The sequence below is a fragment of the Chenopodium quinoa genome, unplaced genomic scaffold (assembly GCF_001683475.1).
Source record: "Chenopodium quinoa cultivar QQ74 unplaced genomic scaffold, ASM168347v1, whole genome shotgun sequence".
Taxonomy (NCBI): Eukaryota; Viridiplantae; Streptophyta; class Magnoliopsida; order Caryophyllales; family Amaranthaceae; genus Chenopodium; species Chenopodium quinoa.
The window spans coordinates 598,453-613,915 of NW_018745067.1; the positions used below are offsets into that span (position 1 = coordinate 598,453).

The window sequence follows — 15,463 nt, forward strand, 5'->3', positions numbered from 1 at the left end:
TCAAGTTCAATTTTCTATGAATGGTGAAGAATTATGTCTTGCTGACAGTGCAACTACTCATACAATACTTAAAAATAAAAAATATTTCTCTCATTTGAAGATGAAAAGGATTAATGTGAGTACCATATCGGGTAGTACAAATTTCATTGAGGGCTCCGGAAGAGCCACTATAAAATTGCCTTGGGGAACTGAAATTAAAATAATTGATGCTTTATACTCCCCATTGGCTCAAAGTAATTTATTAAGTTTTAAAGATATTTGCAACAATGGTTATCATATTGACACAATCAATGAAGAAAATAACGAATTCCTTCAAATCACAAATATAACTCAAGGCTCAAAACATGTATTGGAGAAACTACCTACATTCTCCAGTGGTTTGTACTACACAAAAATCAATGCTCTTGAAGCTCATGCTATAGTAAACCAGAAGTTTACTGATAATTTTGTTGTTTGGCAGACCGGTTAGGTCATCCCGGTTCAATAATGATGCGAAAAATAATTACGAATTCATGTGGACATTCTTTGAAGAGCCAACAGATTCTTCATAATAATTTTTCATGTGCTGCTTGCTCGGAAGGCAAGTTGATTATTCGCCCATCACCAGCTAAAATTAATTTTGAATCAATTAGTATTCTAGAACGTATACAAGGAGATATTTGTGGGCCCATACATCCCCCATGTGGACCATTTAGATATTTTATGGTTTTAATTGATGCATCAACTAGATGGTCACATGTGTCTTTGTTATCAACTCGTAACCTGGCGTTTGCGAGGTTACTTGCCCAATTGATTAAGCTACGGGCACATTTTCCAGATACTCCCATTAAGACTATTCGGCTTGACAATGCTGGTGAATTTACATCTCAAGCGTTTAATGATTATTGCATGTCCATTGGGATAAATGTTGAACATCCTGTAGCACATGTTCATACACAAAACGGTCTGGCGAAGTCATTAATAAAACGTATTCAGTTAATTGTTAGACCATTGCTTATGAAATTCAATCTCCCAATTTCTGCTTGGGGACATGCTATATTACATGCAGCAGCACTAATTCGCATTAGGCCAACAAGTTATCACAAGTTCTCCCCATTACAATTGGTTTATGGTCAGGAACCAAATATTTCCCATCTAAGAATTTTTGGATGTGCGGTTTATGTTCCAATAGCTCCACCACAACGCACTAAGATGGGTCCTCAAAGGAGGTTGGGGATGTATGTTGGGTTTGAATCCCCGTCAATAATTAAATATCTTGAGCCTACAACAGGGGATTTATTTACGGCTCGTTTTGCAGATTGTCATTTTAACAAGTCACTTTTCCCAACATTAGGGGTGAAAAGAGAGAGCTGGAAAAGGAAATTAAATGGAATGAATTATCATTATCCTATCTTGATCCTCGAACTAAACAATGTGAACTGGAAATTCAAAAGATAATTCATTTACAAAGTTTAGCGAAGCAATTGCCAGACTGTTTGCTGACCCAAAAAGAGTGACCAAGTCACATATTCCAGCTGTAAATGCTCCTTTTAAAATAGATGTCCCGGAAGGACAAAATAAAATTGCTAATGAGTCTAAACCACGTCAGAAACATGGAAGACCAATAGGTTCCAAAGATAAGAATCCTCGGAAAAGAAAAGGAGCATTGATTGATGATGGTCAAATTGAAGAAATAATTTCTGAAGGATCTCCAGAAGAGACTTTAGACATGATACAAGAAGAAATTCAGGTACCTGATAATGAAGAAATTTCAATAAATTATGTCATGTCTGGAATTACATGGAACCAAAATGAAATCGACGTCGATGATGTTTTTGCATGAAATGTAGCATTAGATGTTATGGATAATAATGAGGATCATGAACCAAATCCATTGAAGAATGTAGACAACGAAATGATTGGCCAAAATGGAAAGAAGCAATTGAAGCAGAATTAAAATTTCTTGGAAAAAGAGAAGTATTCGGTTCCTGTAGTCCGTACACCTGAAGGTGTAAAGTCAGTGGGATATAAATGGGTCTTTGTGCGAAAGAGAAATGAAAAGGGTGAAGTTGTAAGATATAAGGCACGCTTAGTTGCACAAGGATTCTCATAAAGGCCTGGTATTGATTATGAGGAGACATATTCTCCTGTGGTGGATGCAACAACTTTTAGATTTTTGATTAGTCTGGCAATAAGAGAAGGACTTGACTTACGTTTGATGGATGTAGTCACAGCTTATTTATATGGCCCAATGGATAATGACATTTACATGAAGCTCCCAGAAGGATTCAAACTGCCAGAAGCAGCAAAATCTAGTTCACGAGAACATTTCTGTATTAAATTGAACAAATCTCTTTATGGATTGAAACAATATGGGCGTATGTGGTATAACCGTCTAAGTGAGTATTTATTGAAAGAAGGTTATAAGAATGATCCTATCAGCCCATGTATTTTTATAAAGAAATTTGGATTAGGATTTGTTATAATTGCAGTGTATGTTGATGATTTGAATATCATTAGAACTCCTGAAGAGATTTCAGTGACTTTGACTGTGGGATTGAAGAGAGACTAAGGAACTGTCAATTATTTAAAGAAAGAGTTCGATATGAAAGATCTAGGAAAGCCAAAATTCTGCTTGGGGTTACAAATAGAGCACCTAGAGAATGGAATCCTTGTGCATCAATCAACATACATAGAAAAGGTTCTTAAAAGATTTTCTTTGGATTCAGTACATCCATTGAGCAGCCCTATGGTTGTAAGATCACTTGAAGTAGATAAAGATCCATTCCGACCTCAAAAAAATGATGAAGAAATTCTTGGTCCTGAAGTACCGTATCTTAGTGCAATTGGAGCACTAATGTACCTTGCAAGTCATACACGACCCGACATATCATTTTCAGTTAATTTATTAGCAAGGTTTAGTTCATGTCCAACCCGAAGGCATTGGAATGGGATAAAACATTTACTTCGTTACCTTCAAGGTACGAAGGATATGGGTTTATTTTTCCCAAAGTTGTCCAAAGAAAATTTGATTGGTTTTGCAGATGCGGGTTATTTATCTGATCCTCATAATGGTCGGACACAAACTGGATATGTGTTCGCATATGGTGGTACTGCCATTTCTTGGCGTTCCATGAAACAAACCATTGCAGCTACTTCTTCCAATCATTATGAGATTTTAGCAATTCACGAGGTTAGTCATGAATGTGTATGATTAAGGTTGGTAGTTCAACATATAAAAGAAGTTTATGGTTTATCATCTGGGAAAGAGGCACCGACATCTTTATACGAGGATAACGCAGCTTGTATTGCTCAACTTAAGGAAGGATACATCAAAGGCGACAGAACAAAGCACATCTTACCCAATTTTTTCTTCACTCATGATCTTCAGCAGAATGGTGATATAAATGTATTGCAGATTTGTTCAAGTGAGAATTTAGCAGACTTATTTACTAAGGCTCTTCCGACAGCAACATTCAAAAAGTTAGCTTATGACATTGGATTGCGTCGTCTTAAAGATCTCAAGTGATGTAGTCATGAGGGGGAGTTAATGGGTGCTGCACTCTTTTTTCCTTAACCATGGTTTTTTCCCACTGGGTTTTCCTGGTAAGATTTTTAACGAGGCAGCATCTTATGCGCATTATAGTGTATTATTTTGTACGGGTTTTGTAGTAAATGTTAGTTATTGTTTTATTCAATATATAGTCATCCAAGGGGGAGTGTTATGAAAATATCTATTGTGGATGACTATTATCCCATATATTATCTAGAATACACTAGAGTTGGATATTTGGTCTTATCCGTTGATGGAACCCTAGGTAATGTACATGTATATATATTCCGTACTAGATGGAATATAAAATACAACGTAACAATCTTCCCTCATCTCTCTATATTTTTCTCTTCCATATTTTAACATATACCTCCATCATATAAATATAAGTAGAATACAAATTTCAATTCCCTCTCAATCTTTTATATTTCTTCTTATTTTACAACACATTATCAGCACCAAATCTCTAATCAATATGTAAGTTTTATTGTTGATTTCTTAGGTTAATGATTAATTCGTTGTATACTGAATGTGCTAAATTATACTCATTATTATCTTGTTATGTCACATCTTGGGAAGAAATTAGGAGGAGATTAATCTTGATCATGGGTTTTTGATCTTTTAATAATGAAATTACACGTTTTAAGAATGACATATCATTCCTAATCCTCATTAATTAATTTGGGACTAGTACAACGAGTCTCACGGTATTAATAATTTGGTTACAAAGAACTACTCATATTATTTTTCGGTTGCATTGGTTTGTTTATCTTGAATCATCTTTCTCATCTATCCATAATATAATAGATTATCCTTAATCAAGGGCTATACTTTATTTTCTTTTCATTAACGTTTTCATGAGTTAGAAGCTAGCACATGACGTTGAAAACATGAAGTTGACGATAAGGCCGGTTTTTATAGTGGGAAAGGTTTTGATATCAGGAAAGTTCATTCTCAACTATCCTGTTATTTTAAACCTTTACATAATATGTTTATATTGTTTCCCAAATTTTCGTATTTTTATTATTCCTGGAGTTCAATGAGCAATTTGGGAATAGTTGGATTTGATGCAGAAAATAACTAATTAGTAGTATTGTTTTGACTATGAGTTTTGTTTAGTTTGAATCTAAAAGGGTATTTAGAATTATTATTGGGGTTAATTTTATGAACGTATGGGTTTCATGAACTTGTAGTACATATATTTGCTAGATTTTGGTATTACTTTTCTTATCCGTAAATGAGTTTGGTTATTTCTCTATGCTTGATAGCAAATATGAATGGTTTGATTTAGTAATTATTTACCCATATAATTTGTTTGTGAAATCCTATGTCTAATGCCTTGAATGTTTTTAAATTGTATGAAGTAAGCCAAAGGTACATGTGAAACTATTTATAATTTATGTATTGAATTATGTTTTTATATTTCAAGTATGATATGAACAATGTGGTTTTCCACTAACATGAACGTGTTAATGTTGATGGATTATGTGCTTGTTTCTATTTTCTAATTAAGCTTTATCAAGTATATTGATATAATTGATCTGATAATATAGTTGATTCAATCGATTCAGGTATATTTTTATTAAAGCGTCAAATAGTAGGTTCACATACTGTTTTTACCTTCTCATTCTAAAAGGTGTAGATAAATTGACTAATTAATTTGAATTAAGTTAAGTACGAAAGATTAAGTTTATTTATTTGAAGAGGTGAAGTTTTCATATTTGTAAATATATATGTTTATTAATATTATAATCAATTCAATTTTGTTGTATAATAATATACTACGTATGAAATATGAAGTCTTAAATTTGTGACATACTCATATGTAACTAGTTATAAATTACATGACCAAATAAACTACATGACTACTAAATAAGGCAACAATCAATATAAATTTATGGCATACTTTAAAGTATTTGTTACCTATGAAAGCCTCATAATTTTATGTTATTTACACTTATTACTATTAACTTATACTACGTATTAATCTAAACTTGGTATGTACTATGGTCATGTTATTAATTAAATTTATATTATTATGAATTATTGGAAAGAGGAATATATTGAATCTGGAGTAATACTTGTACATATGGACCTGGAGTTCCATTACGACAATATATTTATGCCCTTAAAATATCTAATTGTTTTGAAAGTATGTTAACTAAATTATTATTATCCTTATAAGTTGATAAAATTATGAAGCATACTATATACATTATATTGATTGATGTGTGATTAAATTCAATAATAGTATTATGTACCTACTTGAAGTTAGATTATTAGAATGAATGTAAATTGATTATGATGTGCAGACCTGAAGTTCCTTATATTTATAAAGAATATTCACACACATAGACTTAAAGTTCCTAGATTGAACATATAAAGGGCTCAAAACCCTTAAGGATAATACAAAGAAATGTGCATGAACTACAAAGCTAAAAGATGTTGCTTAGATATCCGTTACATACTAACGTGATTCTATAAACACAATGTCATGAAATAATATTATACAAAATATATTGAATAGTATTAAAGTTATTGAACTTTGGGTGAGAATTTGAATGATTAAAAGGTAACAAGCATGTTTGCATGAAATTATTCTTGATTATAAAGTTCATAAAAATTGCAAACATGATTATATATATCATCAATTTTGACCTAGAAATAATGTTATGAGTTCAAGTAATTAAACATGACATTGTGATCAACTTGCATTGCTTGGAAAATATATCTATTATGCCCATACTTATAAGAAATTAATATAATTGGGCAAGAGTTATGAGTAAGAACAAGTTTGTAAGAATAACTTTATTATGTTTGATACACGTATTGCTAAAAAAATTTATGCCTTGTGGATGAGAATTAAATGTTGTTGGATTCATTTCATGTCCCACGTGCAAGAATTAAAGGGAAACTGTATTAATTATTCCATTATTTTATCCTTGCACATAAATAATAAAATATATTGATGGTCAGTTTGGAACATGTATTAACTCAAATATTAATTATTTACTTAATAGAAGTGGCCACATGCATATTATTTAAATATTTTTAATTGTACCATCTTTAAGATGGATATAAATGATTGATCATATACTAATTATAAATTCTCCAATTAAATTATTGTCCCAGAAGGACAATATCGGTTACTAATGAACCTAAAGCATGTCTGAAGCTTTGCAGTCCAATAGAGTTAAAATATAAGAACTTTTGGAAAAGGAATGGAGCATCTATTGACAATGATGAAAAATTTGAGGAAATGATAAATCTCATTACATTTCTAGAATAAATTCAATTTTAGTAAGATTCATATGTTCCATGAATATGTAAAAGACTCCATAAGAGTATGAAATGTCAAATAAGATTAACATGTATCAAGATTATAGTGAAAACTCCAGCAGAGTATATATAAGTAATTATTTGATAAAATATTAATTAGTTGATTGTCTTGCCAATTGTATAAAGAAACACATGTTGGTGTTCTAATATCACATCACATTTATGGCCATGCATATAGTAAGTTTAATAAAGTGATCACTAGTGTTGAAAACTGACCAGAGTTCAAATTTAGAGAAGTGATTGGATGTGATAATTAAATTTGGCCATCCGGGTTTAATAATCATTACCCATAATGAAAACCTGAAGTTTCATTTGATAATGTGTTGACGCTTTCTCAATGTTAAATATATAAAATGAATTGAATGGCAAGATGTAACATTGAGATTGAGTTATATTTGGATTGTGAGTTATAATAATTTGTATTGATGAAAATTTCAAGATTTAATATGTTTTGATTTTTTTTATATAAAGGAGTAATGGCTGATCAGGAGTTCACCAAAATAACTTATATATTATTGTCAACTATCAAGTGATCAAAAGCTCACCAAATACACTATTTAAGTCTTTAAAGATCAAGAAAATCATCACCTACTAGAATTACGAGCAAGTGATTTATGCTTGTATAACAATTCTTTTGATTGGAGCTATTATATGTCAGCACATATGAAATAGGAGAAGAAAGAAAAACGTACAACTGCACAACATATGTCTCCCCATTGACATTGATCTCCAGAAGAGAAAATATTATTGAAAATTTAATAATAAATACACATGAAATATAAAGTTAATGAATAAATGATTCTTCATTGAAATTGTTCTCCAGAAGAGATAAATTTTGATTGTGATCCTCCCAATGAAATAAATTTTAATGCAAATTTATATACTAAGTTGGTATAGAATTAGACGCCCCTATAAAAAAAAATATTTTACCAACCTAGGGGGAGAAGAAATAGCAAAAATTGGGAAAATCGAAAAAAAAATTAAATAAATAAAGAATATTTATGATCCCTATAATGGTAGTTTGAAAAGTTATATATGTGCCAACTTTTGTATATACATTATCGAGATATGTTGCACATTTATGATTTGATTTGTATTCAGTTATGACTCATGTTGCATAGCGTTGAAGATACATTTTGGTCATATTAATTATGTGTATACATTGAGATAAAATATTGTCAATTGTACTTGAATCACTACACCTGAAGTGTAGGTTGTATATGATTGGTTCCAAAATAAATATATGTTTAATAGATATGATATTTGGCAAGATAGTGCAGTTAACATTAATAGTGTAATAGTATATAAATACCATAGAGAATGAAATACCCTAAAAGTGGTATAGATTTTTGAATTATTATAATAGATGGCCTATGATGTAAGAAATTTATGATGGTACCAATAAGAAATGTATTCAGATATCATAATAAAATAGCATGTGAAATGTACGTTAAAGGAATTTTAAAATACTGGTACACTATGGAACCGATGAATAATATGCATATGCATAATAGAGTAGACTAGTGAATAAGGGATCTGAAATATATGTCCATTTTGATGTCGACATAATGATAATAATCATAAGTTTATCATGTACCAGAAGTCTAATGAAATATGGATTTTTAAATCCACATTGTACAATGTCTTGCATTATTTAGAGTCTTATATGTGTTCATATACATGTGTAAGTCATAGGTTAATGGATTATTCATTGCGTATATTGAAAGTTGTTAGATGCATTACTCATTGTATATTTTGTTTTCTATATCTCATATTGATGCGTTAGTTCTATACAATAATTGTGGTATATGTGAATGTTTGTTCAAAATATATAAAATATGGCGTATTTGTAACTTTGAAGGAAATTACAAAGAAATATTTATATTCCAATGGGCTTATAGTTGTGATGAAATTATTGGAAACATCTATTTAATAACATGTTATGAATCATGTTAGAAGAGTTCTTGAAAAACTTATATACGACGTATTTAAATACCCAGCCCTACAAATTTTTGAATATTACAATTATCAAACTCTTGAAACTTTTATGTGACTATATAATTGACATCTGAACCTGAAGTTTGAGTATATAAGAGTTATTGAGATTTAATATTTTTATTCGCAGAAAAATTATCGTGTAGTTAATTATGAAACTTCTAAAGAAACGGGATACTTATGCATGAGACTGTTTTCTTATGGTCAGAAGAACCATGATCAATGTATATAATTACATATGTTATATTATAATTCATATGAGATTGAAGAATGACATTAATAATGTCAAGTTTTGTCATCAAATGATTATTAATGAATGTTTGATCAAATAATGATCATTAATTTCTATTATTAACAATTTCCAGAAGAAGTCTTAATCGCATAAGTTTAATTTTTAAATCAACTATTAAACAGAAATTTGGAATAATGATATTAGAGATAAACACATGTATGGTGAAATGAAGACACTTCACATGTTCACGTGAAGACTTGAAGAATTGAAGATGCAACTTCAGATTAGGAGATTCAAAGATCAACGTATGATATTTTACTAACTACATATGAGAAGATATCCAAACATATTGGATTCATTGTTGAGACACTAGAAGATCTCAAGTTATGTATTCATAAGGGGGGAGAAAATACGCGCTGCACTCTTTTTCCCTTGACCATGGTTTTGTCTCACATTGGGTTTTCCTGGTAAGGTTTTTAATGAGGCAGCATCTTGAGCGTATTACGAAGAATGTTGTACTCTTTTTCCTTCATTAGGCTTTTATCCCACAGAGTTTTTCCTAATAAAGTTTTAACGAGGCACAGTCATAATGGACATCCAAGGGGGAGTGTTATGAAATATCGTGTAGATGACCATTATGCTCCTTTTTCCGGAATATTCTATATATACGGTTTATTATTCTCTAAGCAAACTCTATCAATTGTACTATATATATATATATATATATATATATATATATATATTATATATATATATATATATATATATATATATATATATATATATAAGTAGAATACACATTTCAATTCCCTCAATCTTTTATATTTCTCCTTATTTTACAACAGTAAAAACATTATTATTACTTTTATGAAAAAATAGCAAGAATGACTTGGTTGAATGATAGTGAGATGAGACCCCTTGAGCCAAAACGTTATCCAGAGAACACCCTACTACAAAAAGGGGAATAGAGCACTACTACAAAAATTGGAAAAAGGACCCCTAATTACAGACCCGTTATCTTAACTAACGGGTATGTTTGATGTAAGAGATCTTTTAATAGAGACAACAGGTCTCTTATAAGCCCTTGGGCCCACAACTTTATTCATAGGAGTGAGATAAGAAACCTGTTGTAGGAGCAACGGGTCTCTTACATTATTTTTACTTCTCATTATTTACGGGTGTAGTGCCATCCTTTTGGCCGCTCAATCTCTCCTCTACATCTCTTTCTATCTCACCGACATTCCTTTGCTAATTTTTTTCCTTAAAAACTCATTCCTCATTTACCTCTAATTGTGCCATAATTTTGCTCAATCACTCTGATCCGCATCTTTTATCACCGAATCCCTTTGTTATTTTTTGTCCTCAAAAACTCATTCTCTTTCACCTCCAATTTACTCCCTCTCATCAATGGTTTCTTCTACTCTTTTTTTTCCCACCTTCATCAACGACTTCTTCGAGCATATGCATGCTCCTTGTATTTTGAGAAGTCTCCACCTTCAAGATCCCTCTTTGCTTAGCCTCCGACGACAGTTGCGAAGTGCTTCAGTGCAATAAGATCTAGATTTAAGCATTCAAGGTACAATTTTTGCGAAATTCACTGAGTTTATTCGAATTTCTTTCTATTATTTTCTGGGTTGTTATGGGTTAGCGATGGTGGTGGGTAGACATTTTTGATTTGTTTTGTGAGTTGTTTTTTTTTGATTTTTGGTTTGTTTTGTGATTTGGTTTTTATTTGATTTTCGGTTTGTTTTGTGGTTTGAATTTTGTTGTTTGTTTTTGGGTTCATTGGTTTTTGGTTTGATTTAGATCTGCTGGGTTTCGTATAATTTTGGTTTGATTTAGATCTGCTGGGTTTCAATTCGTATATTTTTGGTTTGATGTAGATCTGCTGGAATTTCGGAATACCCAATTTTAACATAGAGTTGTAATTGATTTGGTAAGTGTTCATTTGATGAATTCTTATTTTTTCAATATGATTGTTTGATAATGTAATTACCTCTCAATTCAATTTAGTTTTTAAGTTATATGCTTTTTTTTTCTTTTCGCTTCAATAATGTCTGATGAGCAATGGGCTTATCCTTGTAGAAATTCCCAACCCCAAAAATTCAGAGAGACCGGATCTTGAAGAATGAAATTGCAGAAGATGGAGTAGTACTCCAGCCTTATTGATATAATATAGCTGTAAATTTTAGCGACTTTAAATATTTTTGTGTTAATTTTGCTTGAATTTTATGTTAGGTTGTTTTTTTTTTTTTGTATCTTATCAATTTTTTTTTTTTTACCGAGGCTAATTTCATATGGTCTAAAAGTATTTTTAGGGAAAGTATTGTAACTTACAATTTTTTAATTTTCTGCCAATTTGTATAAAGCATAAAAATTCAATATTCAAAATTCAAATGCAAACCACGTCTAAAGAAAATTTCTATTTTTTTTTTATAAAAACAAAGAACAAAGAAACCCGTTAAGTTACATAACAGGTGTGTTTGATACCACCAAACAGACCCCTTATCTCAATCAACTGGTCTTTTTTCCTTCTAAATTATCAATTTTGAAACTTATGTAACATACCCGTTATCATTAACGACGGGTCTCTTTGTCCTCACAAACAGACCCCTTCTAAGGAACGAGTCTCTTTATCAAACAGACCTCTGAGATAGAGACCCGTTGTAAGGCGGTCTCTCAAGCATATTTTAACGGGTCTCTTTGTCATTTTTTGTAGTAGTGGAGAACGGTTGAAATATGCATTGTAGAACGCCTCAGACGCGTTTTTTTGCTAGGCGATGTGTAAAGTTTACAGAACGGGTATAAGAGGTGTTATATATGCAAGGGAAAAGAGAACGGGTACAAGAGGCGTTTATATTCAAGAGAATAACGTTCTCTTTGTTGATTTTTTTAAAAAAAATATTAATTTTGCATCACAGTCTCAAAAATTCATAGCGGTTGCATATATATACTGATTTACATCATCAATCAATAAATCAAAATGAATTGAAATTTTAAATGTCAGAGGTTACCAATTGAAACAAAGTTTATTTATTTTAATTGTTCTTAATATTCAAATGATTTCATCTCAAGTACATTTTGATACAACGTACAATTCTCTAACTTTAACTTTAACTTGATACAACAACTTCAAAAGTGCAACTTGGCTGCTTCCCCCTTTACACCAAAATACCAAACACATACACGCACTCAAAACGCTCACACACCCTACCGCACCGTATCAGCCATGTGCTGCGCTACGGCAGCAACACGCACGCACGTAGCACAGCCGCAGCACACTGCTGCTTGGCTGGTGCTGCTGCGTTGCTGCTGTCACTACTAGAAAACAGTGCATTTCCTATGGAAAAGATCCATCGGAAACACCTTCAAATCTGTCAAAAAAGTGTTTCCGACGGAATTCCGTCAGAAAAGGTTGTCGGAAACACCTTGGTAGGAAGATCCACCTTTTCCGACGGATTTTCCATCGGAAACACTATTCGACGGAATTTCCGACAGGATTTTCCGTCGTGTGACAATTTCCAGCACCGGCGAATTCCGTCGAAAATTTCCGATGGAATTTATAATTCGGTCGGAAATTTCCGACGAGAATTTCGTCATAAACTATTTTTGGGAAATTAAAAAAAATATGTCGTGCCACCACCGGCACGACGTATCACCACCTCCAACCAACCATAAAGCCCCTGTCAACCCCAACCAAACTCACATCACCACCACCACCAACCATATTAGACCACCACCACCGCCACTACAGACCACCATTAAACCTTAACCAACTGCCACTATACACCACCACAAAACCTAAACATCAGACCACCACCACCGCCACCCACTGCCACCACCACTCAAATCCTAACCCAAACCTAACCAAACCTTAACCCAGACCTAACCAAACCCTAACCAAACCTAACCTAGACCCAAACTCTAACCCAGACCCGACCTAAAACAACCCATTTCCCTAACCCATACCCGACCGAACCCACCCTTAAACTGACCCAGACCCACCCAGACCACGACCCTAAAACTGACCACCCTTAAACTGACCCAGACCGCGACCAGATCTTAACCCACGAGTCCACCATCATCGCAATTCAACCAAAATCACCATAAATTAAAAACAAATCGCAAAAAACCAAAAATAAGTAAGAAAAAATATAACATACCTTGAAATTCACCAACAAAACTCCAAAATTGGCGTGTTTTTGGGTTTTAAACGTCAAATTTTACCATGAAAACTCTAGATCACCTGAAAAACCTTAATTTATACAAAAAATTAAAACCCCAATTGAGTTCAATGTTCATGCGTGACTATTGAGAAGAAAAAACTGAAAAAGATAGGGGAAAAGGAAAATAAGGGGCGAAGAAGAAGAGGAGGCAGAAGAAAAAGGGAGAGAGGAGACGGTCAGAACAGGAAGTGAGGAAGAGAAAGGGGCAGAAACTCAAAAGATGAGAGGAAGAGAGGAGAGGAGAGAGAGTGAGAAGACAGGAGAGAGAAAGAGAAATTAGAATATAAAGAGGGAGGGGGGGCGCCGTTTTTAATTAGGGTTTGGGGGGTATGTTTGTTTTTTTTAAGAAAAAAAATTAAATTCCGTCGGAAACATATAATATTTCGTCGAAAATTTTTCGACGGAATTAAATTCTGTCAGAAACTTTAATTTCCGACCGAATATTTTGTCGAAAATTTCCTACGAAATGAAATCCGTCGGAAAACACTTAATTTACGACGAAATTTTATTTCCGTCGTAAATTTCTGGCGGATTTTCGTCGGAAATTCCAAATTCGTTGCAAATTTCCTACGGAAAATAAATCCATCGGAAATTAAGTGTTTTCCGACGGATTTTCATGTCCGTCGAAACCGTTCCATCGGAATTAGACCTTTTTCTTGTAGTGTGTGGCTGGGCGCGCATGTCACGTACATGGTTGCAAGCAACCATCGAGCAGCCCCTTTGTAGCCACATGCGGGCTGCAATGCAACCCGGCTATCCAAGGAAGGTGTTGCCTCGATTTGCGTGCCATAGCCTTGGGATTTCAATCCCAAATTTCGCGTGACAATTTATTAATTCTAAATTAATTTTAGAACTAATTTTCATGAGCAAAGTTGAAAATTTAAACAAGTGTAACTTAAATTAAAATCATCCAAGTGCATGTAACCAAAATTATTTCCAAGAACCATTCTTTAATAAAATTAGTTTACTTTGGTGCAACAAAAATAAGAGGGCAATCACTCACTATTAATTTAATTAATTTAAATTAATCTTGAGTTTTTGACAAAATAAAAGAGAGTTGGAAAAATGGACATAAGTTCAATAAAGATTCCAACTTTAATACTTTTGAATCCTTGAAAAAAATTATATCTTCCAATATGAAGATAAACAAATTTCTATCACAAGTTTCAAACTTTATGATTCCAATCAACTAAAAAATGATTAAATCAACAAAGTTCAACAAAAAAATTCATGGAATTTAGTAACTCAAAGTTTCAATCACTTAACATGATTAAATATTTAATCTTTAGTACTTAGAAGCCTCAAAAAACAACAATTTCACACTTAATGCAATTAATTTGCAATTATGTGAAGAATTTACAAATTTTTTCCATATGTATGCCTTTGAGAAATGGCTTCAATTTTTTGTTTGAACAAGTTTAATAATGAATGAGTATTGTGAAAAAGGAGTAAATCGTCTAGGTGTTAGGAAGATGGAGCCTAAAGGTCACATGATATCCCGTATTAGACTAGTCTATAAGATGGGTACAAAAGACAGGAGTAAAAAGAAATCGTGAAAGAAGATATCATGTCCTCCTACAAACTGCAAGATGTGTGTTGAGGCATGATTCTCAAATGGTTGGTTTTACATTAAGAATTGTTTGTTGTCCCACGATTATGAACTATTTCCAAATGATAGCCGACATGGTGAATTATCGAGGCATTGATACAGTGCTTATGAGAATATGGTCTTAAACGACTGGTATACATCCAATGTTTTTAAGTTTAATGACTAAGTAATATGTTAGAATCAACAATCAAATATTTGTACTACTACTGGCCTATAAATACCTTTTTGATGTTGTAAATACAATTTTAATTTGATGTTGTTGAAACTTGAAAAAACCTTGTTTTATGGAATTTTAAAGAAATTAGACTAGTATACATTAGTTTTATTTATAAGTACTGACATTATTGGTTTTTAAAAGTTAGACTGGGATACATTAGTGTTTATAATAAAACCAAAAAAATGGTGTAATATGGGAATCAAACACGGATAACTTACGAATAGTAAGAAAGCATTAACCAACTACGTACACCAGGGGATATCATCACATACGTAATGTCATTATTTATTTATTTGTACCGTTTATATTTATA

General features: G+C 32.3%; 1 long non-coding RNA gene across 1 annotated transcript; it reads left to right on the forward strand.

Moving 5' to 3' along the window:
• Positions 1 to 10,113: 10,113 nt before the first annotated feature.
• On the forward strand, positions 10,114 to 11,500 carry LOC110709414. Its single transcript, XR_002508931.1, has 3 exons — positions 10,114 to 10,674; positions 10,982 to 11,034; positions 11,184 to 11,500. It is a non-coding gene; the product is annotated as an uncharacterized LOC110709414 (long non-coding RNA).
• The last annotated feature ends 3,963 nt before the right edge of the window (positions 11,501 to 15,463 follow it).